Here is a 10,543-nt window from a genome sequence, read left to right as displayed (position 1 = left end):
AAGGGGTCTTTTCTTCTTCTTCTCTCCTGGACTTTTATTTGGAGAGAGAAGAGATTTGGCCCACTGTAAATATTATTGTCATGGTAGAGATAGATATAGAGTTAAGATTATATGCAATGTATTATAATATAAGTATTTATTTGTATAGTCTTTGTAATATATTCCTTCCCCCATATTGAGTCTCGTGTTTTTGTCTGGAAAACCCATCTCACATGGGGTTGAGATGTGGGTGGGGGGCTAGGAATCAGAATTGGATTTTGGGCCTTGCTAAAACCATGACAGGTTGTTCTCCTCTATGTTCCTCTGTATCCTCAAAAATCCAGTACCTTTAATTCCTTATGAAGTCTGTATCTAGAAGAACTCTCACCTTTCATGTGATGGGCTGATTTAACAAGAAGGAGAGCATGTTATTATTCAGCAATTAAATTCAGACATTTTAAACAAGCAATCTGGTAGGAACTGATCCAACTTACCACAAGGCCTGCTACTATAGCTTGGGAGTTGAGACAGTAGTAATAGAAAGTAGAAAAGAGGGGCTTTTTGTTACTAATACTGAAACCATTATATTGTGACACACTAATTCCGCACCCCCAGCAGTCTACCCCTTTGTGGAACACAGTTCAGACTGGATACAATGAAAATTCCCATCCCCCGCCATGTCTAGCAGTGGACAAGGTTGCTCTGAGAGGTTATGCTGTCTTTGTCCTTGGAAGTTTTATAAAACCTTCTGTCTCAGTTTAATGAGACTGAAGTGTTTTGCTAAGGAGGATGAGTTATGAGGAAGACCAAGTTCCTCCCTCTAAGCAATTGTAAATCTGAAATTTAGAGGATCCAATTGAGGAAGTGTGGAGAAAGAGAAGATAACAGCCCTTTATTAAAGGGTATATGTGTATTGGTAGAACAACAAAAGAACACAAAAACAACTAAACAATAATCCTGTACTCAAAGTCCCCTCCAAGAAAAAACAGTTCAGTACTTTCTGCCTTTTGGCACAATTCTAACCAAGATCAGGAGGGGGTGATGTTGGATCACTGGAGGAGCAGAGCCTGTAGTTGCTCCTCATGGTCGGCAGGGGGCGCTGGTGGGCTCTGGCCATTGTTGTGTGGGGGCCCCGGTGTGCAGGAGAAGCGGAAAATGGAGATATCCCCCCTACCGAGAAGGGGGAGGAGAAAAGGGGAAAAAGGGGCTCTTCCCACAGACTCACGCTGTCGGCAGCTGACTCCGACTGGGACTCCCCCAAAGGTTCCTTTGCAGAAGGGTCAAGACTCTCCGATGAAATCTGAACAAGTCTGGCCTGGGGGCAGAACAGGGCGCAGGAGAACGGAGACGAACCGGGGCCAGAAGCAGCCAGATGACCCAGTCGAAAACAAAGTGAACTCAGAGCCTTTCCACACACACACCCACCCCTGAGTCAGGGCAAAAGTGGAGTGCCTGCTGTTTCCCGAGTTTTCTGACGGTCATCAGTCTGGAATGCAGACTGCAGTCAGTTCTTTTGTGTGTGTCAATCACCCCAGCCAAAAAACCACCTTCCCCCTCCCTTGTTAAACATCTTTCTTTTACAGTGATGCAGGGGAAAGAAAAATAATTCCCAGCTCGGTTTTTTTTAGAACAAGTAAACCTATGACACCTTCCTGGATAAATCCCTGAGTAACCTGTTCCGATCTACTAGTTGTAATATGCATGTCTAATGCATGTTTTACAGAGAATGTTGCAAAATCAAGCATAGAAAAGTAATTTTGGGAGAGATGATAGTCAAAACCTGCAGATGTCTAAGTGGCAATAGGACAGTAGGACTATTCTTACACTGTCACTGGGACTATCACAAGTGTGAAGAACATGCTGTTACACAAAAAAAATATTGTTAGTTATGAGAAGACAGTCTGCAATTGTCTAAGCATGCAAATGCAACTTCTTCAGCTCTTTTTCAAACTATGAATTTCTCATTAAACAAAAAGTAAAATCCAAGTAGAGCACCAGCAGGGCAAAAGAAAACTTCATTATAGATGTCACACAGACAAATGAAATTCCATAAATACAGGAATAAATCATTAAAACTGAAGTCACACTTTCACACACAGTCCACTCAATAAATACATAACAAACATGCTACCAATATTTTTAGAAGTTTAACATGCTTCTTGTTCCTTAATGGAATGTTGGAGAGTTCCCTTACTTCCTTAAATTTGTCTACATTGGTAAGAGAACTAGGACTTAAGGCCAGCTTTGTCTTGCCTCAATGAGGAAGAACAAGTACAGAACTATTTGCCATGCTCAAAAACAAACTATCCTTTACTTGGAACAACTTGATCTTAGTGGGGTTTTTTGGTTTGGTTTTTTTTCTGTGTGCTTGTTGGCTTTTTGTTTCATTGGAAAAATTAGACTCTGTGTTCACTTTGTTTTAAAGTTCTCATGAGGCTGTGGCCTAATTAAGATAATAGTGGGGGTTTTTTAGGTTTTGTGCTTTGATTTGTTTTTTTTTAGAAAACAGAAATGCAGCAGACTTGACTCTATAAGCATTCTCAAACTAGTAATGTGGTGAATAATTAATAATTTTTAACAAGCTCTGCAACTTTTAAGGGTGGCTACAGCACTGTTCCCAAAGGCCTTTTAGCCTGTTTCCCTAAGACAGTAAGGCTTATATAATTCCTTTTTCCATTTCCTTAACCCCTTCCAAAATAACTTATGAGTCCATCCGACAAATTTGATACAATAAAGATTTGAAAAGTACTGATTATGTACAGAAAAGAACTGTACAGTTGCATCCCAGAAACCATGGCTCCTGGAGCAATCTACTTGACTTGCCTGCAGCAGATGGGGCAGTCAGGAGGTACATGCTGTGACCAGACAGATATCAGCCAGCCAAGAGTTAGCTTCTGTCAGTTCCTGCGCATGTTTAGCCTGTCAGATGTGGGAGACGCAGCAAAGACTGGCAAGAACTGCAGGATGGAGGGGGATGTAAGAGTTGCAGTTGGGGAAAAGGGTTGTCAGGGGCAATGACAGAGCTATGATTATAATCACAGTAGTCAGTGTATGCTTTAAATATTGCATAAATTAATTTAATGCCCCAAGAAAATATACATGTTCATATGAAAGAACTTGTTCTTCCTATTTCTTTGCTACTCATAGCTGAATTTTAAAAATCAAGTGTAGTTCCTACTTTTACTTTAAGTTCTATGTAGCCAACACAGTCTCCCCTTTCTCTTGCCAGAAGAGTTGACTAGAAAACTTATTTTACACAGAAAGTGGATGTTCTCATTGTAGCACAGAATGAAAACGTAGCTCTCAGTATTTTCGCAAAAAACCAAAACAATACAGAAGAAACATCCTATGTCCAAGAACAGGCAGAAAGTTGCCCATAATGAAAGATGGATTAAATTCTATAAGAATTTCTTACCCACATCTATCTGTCATAAATAAACACAATAATTATCATGCATGCATCAGATGCTTACACTTTTTTTTATCCTGGTTTTTGTTTAGGGCTACACACTTCTATATTTGCAGGTTTTTGATCAATTCTGGATAGCAATGAATAGATGCAAAGTGCTCTAAGTTGCACTGCTATTTTGCATTTTTTTCAGTTACTGCATCAATAATTAGTTGATCATCAATAAATCTAGTCAAGAAATTAATTTCTATCTCAGTATAAAGATGCAAGTATAAGTTTCTGGTATATTCTGTTAAAAAACTATGACATTTCTCTTTTAAAATGCTCACATTAAAAGGAAAAAGAGCTCAAAACTAGAAGGAATGTGTGATTTCAGTAGTAGGATTGTACTGAGTTAACATTGTCTTCTGCTGGAGATAAATTTCTGTATGATTTCTGTCACCATCTACAGAGAAACAGTAATAAACAAAAACAATATGACAATTCACTCCACTGATGGACAGATGTCATATATTCACGTTAGATTTTATTCTTACCTCTTGTTTTGCCAATTCATGGCTTTGTCTGGGGGAACACTGAGACTGGATATAGGGAAGTTGGTGGGCAACTTTTAACATCAGATAATCAATTAATTGTTCTCTAGATGTATGTCTTACTACTGAGGACTGAGGAGGGAGATGGACTTGTCTGTAGTTTGCCTGAGGTCTTTGAGGCTGGCACATTTGTCCATTTCTCAAAGGTATCTGAATAAAACATGAATACTCAATGTGACACATTTTATAGGCAGCAATCCTTAACTCCTCCTTTATTATTTCAATATTTCTCATGCCTGACTGATTTTAATTCCAGGAACATTACTAAAACTACTCTTCTGGATTATGTACAATTGCACTCAATTTTGTTTATATTCATCATCTCTGGCCTCCTGAGAAAAATCTGAAAAATGAAAACTTGAGTGCTAATCTACTAGAACAGACTAGACAAGGTCTTTGGTTATAGCACTTGTTGCACTGAGTTATCTCAATCATTATTTTCTGGCAGTGCAACTGACAGTATTGACACTTGGCTGATATGATTATTGTGCACTTTTATTATGTAAAATTCATATATTTTTACAACAATTCCCAGTAGGTCATACACAAAATAAGAATCCCACACAGCTAAAGACAGAAAATATATGCTCTCTGAGCATCTTTTGGTGACAAGTTCACAAGAAAACCTGAGCAAATTCACATAAAAGTTCAAGCTTTTATTATGAAAAGTGTAATGATATTTCCAATAAATGTTGTTATTTTGTGAAAATGTGTCACTGATGTGATAGGTATAATGATGACAAACAACAGTAAGGTACAGAACCGTAAAGACATACAGTGCATTCAAACCATTTCACTGAGAATGATGCTGGAAATGACATTTCTTACTGAAATCTCAGAGTTAGTGTTCAGCTCTGCATTAAGATGGGCAGCCTTTTCCCTCCTCACCTGTGTGCCTCACACTCTTGCCCAACCTAAGTAGTCACTCATCCATCTATATGATTCCCATGTTCAAAAAATGCTACAGTTTTGAGCTACAGGTTTTTCTGCCTATGACCATTATCCCCCTAGCTATAGGATACAAAAATATTAAAATACTCTATTTCTCAATATTAAAAATAAATTTCTTCTTTCAAAGCCTCTGCTGAAGAAAAATGAAAACTATCCCCCTTCATATAGTTAACTATTTTGTCTTCCAAAAATAGGATGCTATTTCAGTTACACCACCTTTAATACCTGTGTGAAAGTCAAATCCTGTTTTACATTTTAAAGAACCCAGTTGCAATTGCTATCCCAACAGATATTTCTACAAATAATAATAAATATATCCTATCCATAGATATTATCATGTAGATAATTACCTGCATAGCTGTTTTCTTCATGCTGTCTGGAGGAATATCTTTGAGACTAAGCATGGCAGATGAGTAATTCTGCTGTCCTGAAATGAATACCTCATCCTGGCATTGCTCTCCTGGAGTAGAAGCCTGGGGATACTTTAAACAGAATGAAGCAGTAAAGAAGAATGTCTTCATATTATTCAAATGTAAAAATTCTTATAAGAAGCCCAGAATAAAACATTTTAAGGGCTTTATAATTCTTTAACCTCTTTGATTAGTATGTGGTAAAATACATGCAGGTACCCCCAAAAATGCCAAGGCAGTGGAAAGAATCCAAAAAGGTTTGTTCTGAAGACGAGGACACTAAAATCTACAAATGAAAACCTGCATCAGGCTGTGAAGAAGCACTAGGCCTGAGAGAAAGAGACACCTCCTCCTTCTTCTTCAGTTTTATTATCTCTCTGTCCTCTCTGCTGTGCCTGTCTATAACATCTGTTTTATCTCTCCGCATTCCAGGGAGCTGCCTACAGAGGCAACTTTTCCTTGGATGTAAGAGGGAAAGAACATTTGCCCTATCTTTGGAAAAGGGGTTTCTTCTTAGGCAGTAAGTCTCCTTAAGTGAACATTTAATTAAGCTCTAATCTCCTCGAAGTGGCGGTGGAGGTCCGGGAACCCCGGCAGACCCCACGCCGTGTGAGGCGGAGGTCCGGGGACCCTGGCCCCCGGGTGCGGCCACGGTCGGCCCCCACCCTATCCCCGGCGGGAGAAAAGAGAGAAAGAGGGGGAGCCTCGCCGGTGGGTACTGCGCCCACGTGGAAGAGGAGAGGGGAGCTTCGGAGCACACAGAGGTTTGCAGTTCCAGGTCTGGGGGAGGGGAAGGGTGTCGAACAGGCCATGGGGGTCCTCGGACTGCCTGGAGGGTGAGAGGGGCAATCCTGTATATAATGTCGCAGGTGAGCAGTGAGCCTGAAGATATGTGGTAACACAGTGGGGTAAGGATAAGGTCAGGGTGGATAATGGGTTCCTTTAGAATGTTGGGGGTCCTGGGCAAGCTGGGGCCTTGAAAGGTACCCAAGCCTTGGATGGTTACGGGGGCCAGAACGGTTTATTTGTTTGTTTGTTTTTGGCTCACCTGCGGCTACTGCCCAGGTTCGGCATGTTCTGGATATATTTGCTTTGCTCTGTTACATCCTGAAAGGGTGGTCAGGGCAAAGAGCTGTTCCTGGGTATTTCCTTGAGATTGTATATAGATAGGCGATAGGAAAGTAGGAAATGAAAGACCTGCCCAAATCATTCTAATAGGGATGAAACCTTTGAACCCCTATGTGGCTGCGAGCTATGCTGGCGATGGTACATGCCTTTGGTAGGGTCGCCCGTGCCAGACAGGTCAAAACCGTAGGACCAGATACAATACATCCTTGGGCAGGATGAGCTCGTTAGCCTTCTGGCAGTCATCCTAGGAGAAGGACAACTCTAATCCCGAACCCGGGCAGATGGAGCTCGCTTAGCCCATAAGGCCACTGACCATCTAAGAGAAGGTCACTCTAATCAAACCTACATCCTGGGGACCTCGCTGTCGCTTGCTAGGTCCTGACAGATGAACCTCAGGATTAAAGGGTGGGTTCAGTTCCGTGCATACTGCATCTCACATAAAATATCCATTGAGCAGGCTTGAAGGCTTTACCCACATGCAAAAAGTCCTGTAGCAACAGACGAGGGTCGAAACAGTAGGTGAAAGGTGCACTGGAAGCCGCAGACTCAACCCTGCATGCAGGCGGTTCAGGATATTGGTCATTTGAGACTGACGGAGATGACAGTCTCTTGGGGCAGCACCCTGAACGACCAAGTAGCCTTTTCAAGGACAGCACTGCTTGCTCCACTCAGAGAGGGGCCTAGAAAAGGTGGCCTAAACAAAGCTCATCTCCCCCTTCGGCCGGTTGGTTAACCGCAGACCAACGGGCATCTTCTTCCAATGCGGGCACACAAAGATCAAAAGATAAAGGCATGCACCTGCCTCCAAAGGTGTACCTAAATTAACTCTAGCATGTTGGAATATCAGAACCATGCTCGATTCTGTGGATAGCGAACGTCCTGAGCAACGCTCTGCCCTAATTGCCCATGAACTGGCTCGTCTCAACATGGACATTGCTGCTCTCAGTGAAGTTCCCCTTCATGAGGAAGGCAACCTCAGAGAACATGGTGCCGGTTACACACTCTTTTGGTCAGGTAAGCCCAGAACCGAAAAACATCTCTCAGGAGTCGGCTTCATGATCAAAAACTCTATTGTTCCTAAACTCGAAAATCTGCCGACAGGTCACTCTGACCGCATTATCTCCCTACGCCTTCCACTAAACAACAAGCAACATGTTGTCATCTTTAGTATATATGCCCCAACTCTCCAAGCTGACCCTGCTGAAAAAGATAAATTTTACACTGACCTGCACCGCCTTACCCAAAAGGTTCCTGCAGATGATAAGATCATTATCCTTGGTGATTTCAATGCCAGAGTAGGTAAGAATTCTGAAGCCTGGAAAGGAATATTAGGCAAACATGGTGTTGGAAACTGCAAAGATAATGGTCGACTTCTGCTAGAATTCTGTGAGGAGCAACAGCTCACCATCACTAATACTATCTTTCAGCAGAAAAATAGTCTGAAGACAACCTGGATGCACACCAGATCTAAGCATTGGCACCTCATTGATTATGTCTTGGTGCGACGGAGAGATGTCCACGATGTCCACCATACCCGCATGATGCCCAGTGCAGAATGCCAAACAGACCATCGGCTTGTGCGCTGTAAACTCAATTTCAATCTCAAATTCAAACCCAAAAGGGACAGTATCCCAAGGAGAAGACTCCAAGTTAACAATCTCCAATCAGCCACAGTAAGAGACAGATTCCAGGCAAACCTTCAAACTAGGCTCGAAAACCATTCCACAGATTCTACAGATTCCTCTCCTGAAACAATTTGGCACCATATTAAAAACAGCACCCTGCAATCCTCCGAAGAATCCTTAGGGTTCTCCCTCAAGAAGAACAAGGACTGGTTTGATGAAAACAATCAAGAGATCCAGGAATTGTTGAGGAAGAAGAGAACCACTCACCAAGCACACCTTGCACTGCCATCCTGTCACGCAAGAAAAACAGCCTTTCGTCTTGCATGCAGCAAACTCCAACAGAAACTCCGTGACATCCAGAACAAGTGGTGGATCGATCTTGATGCCTGCTCAACTGGTGCTAAGAAAAAAACTCAGAAACAGTTAATTAGGGGTGAGATAAGGAAAGGGTTTAATTGTGCCAAGGCAAAAGATGTTACACGACATGCCCAGGCTGTGCCTGAGATGTTACATTTTATAACAATATCTGTCCAGTCCCAAGTGTGTCCACCCTGTTACTTTTGCCCTGATCCACCCCCTGGCCCACCCCCTGGGAATTGGGTCTGGGGACTTTTCTTCATCATCTTCACCATCTTCAGAGCACAAAGGGTAGACAGGTACCCAGTTCTTGACTCTGTTCTGCAGTTTAGGCTAAGATACAAGCATTCTCCAAACAGAACAGGCCTTGCCTTGACAAGAGACTAAACATTTCTACTGGATTCGGGGGTAGGGTTGATATAGGGAACATGGAATGGGGTAAGAAGGTTAAGGAATTTGTAAACTAAAGGGTGCTACAGGGTAGAGGGATAAGGGTTGTTGCTTTTAAAATCTACCTCTACTACTTATAAAACTTATAAGGTTTACAAATATTAGAAAAATAAAAAAACATTAGGGGCTTAAGGCATCAATCTAGCTGAAAAAACTCAATTATGAGCAGACACGGCCGATCACAAAGGATTCTATGAGGCCCTGAAAACAGCATACGGGCCTACATACCAAGTCCAAAGCCCTCTACTCAGCGCTGATGGTCAAACACTTCTGACAGATAAAACCTCCATTTTGAATCTATGGTCTGAACACTTTCAGACTCTTTTCAGTACCAACTGTCTAGTCCAAGACTCAGCAATTCAGTCCATCACACAACAACCGGTGAAATATGAATTGGACACTGCCCCCACTTTAGGAGAAACCCTCAAGGCCATACAGCAGGTGAAAATTGGCAAGGCAACAAGTGTGGGTAGTGCCTTCCCATCAGAGACTGAAATAGTTAATGATTTATGCATTCTAGGATTGCCAAGGGACTTTTGCAGGCTTTTGACTTTTGCATTATACCTCTAATGGGCACTTGGGCCCATCCCTCCCTCCAGTGCTTAAGGTGCCAAGCCCTGAAAAGGCAGAAAGAGCCGAGTTTGAGTTTATACCTCTGATGACCCATCAAAGCCCATCCCCTGAATCCGAAAAATTGGGTATAATGAACTGCCCAGAGAGCTTTGATCTTTTGAGCAGCAAAGGTATTTATTAGCAGCGCTGGGAGCAAACCAGCTATTGCTGGAAAAACTTGCTCAAAGACTTCACACAAAATCAGCAGTTTTTATGCAATTTTCAGATGTGATTAAATGCATATTCAAGTGATTACAACATCTATTCATACATAGTGATAACAGGCGGAGTATAGGTGGAGCTCAGGCGGAGCTTGGGGCGGCACTTCTCTTGGCCCTCAATTCTGGGGGTAGTTCCTCTCTTCCTCCCATGGGGCTGGGGGCTTATACTCTTCTTCATCAGCCTGACCCTTTTTCCTTTCCATTGTTCTTGACCCGCTCACTCAAGCTTGGAGAAAGCCCTGGCTCCTGACCTATTTCTCCTATTCAAATGTCTACTTTATCTTACTGCGTCCTAATTTATTGCTTCTAGGTCTATTACATGTACCTCTAACATTCTGTTAAGCTTTGGTCCAGTAAGTAGAACAGAACAAGCACAGATCGTTTTGGATGTAGGTAACTTGTTAGCAGGGCCAAGTTTCTTAGTTAACTCTTTTGGGCCTACCCTCCTGTTTCACCCCCCCTCTGCCAATCTTGAAAGGTGGGAACCAGGCCAGACACAAAAACTCTGCGCAGGCCCAGGGAGAGGTTAGAGGCTCGAGACATGACCCATGACACTAACCATGGATATAATAATTCATAACTTCTTGGAGTGTGAGGGCTTCCCTCCTTCACCCCCAGCAGATCAAGGTCACCACTTCAACTGACAGACATGGAAGCGGCAACTACCAAGTGTCATCGCTGGACCCCGTGGGTGGTGACTATATGCATCTTTCCACTCTCATATTTTCTTTCCCTTACTCTCCCTGGGCCTGCGCAGAGTTTTTGTGTCTGGCCTGGTTCCCACCTTTCAAGATTGGCAGAGGGGGGG

General features: G+C 42.5%; 1 pseudogene; it reads right to left on the bottom strand.

Moving 5' to 3' along the window:
- Window positions 1–1,028: 1,028 nt before the first annotated feature.
- The window catches only part of LOC113960996, a 126,831-nt pseudogene continuing 117,316 nt past the window's right edge, over window positions 1,029–10,543 (bottom strand).

Source organism: Neopelma chrysocephalum, unplaced genomic scaffold, assembly GCF_003984885.1.
Source record: "Neopelma chrysocephalum unplaced genomic scaffold, ASM398488v2 Primary Assembly neopelma1_97010, whole genome shotgun sequence".
Classification (NCBI taxonomy): domain Eukaryota; kingdom Metazoa; phylum Chordata; class Aves; order Passeriformes; family Pipridae; genus Neopelma; species Neopelma chrysocephalum.
This window is presented reverse-complemented; position numbering and strand designations above follow the sequence as displayed.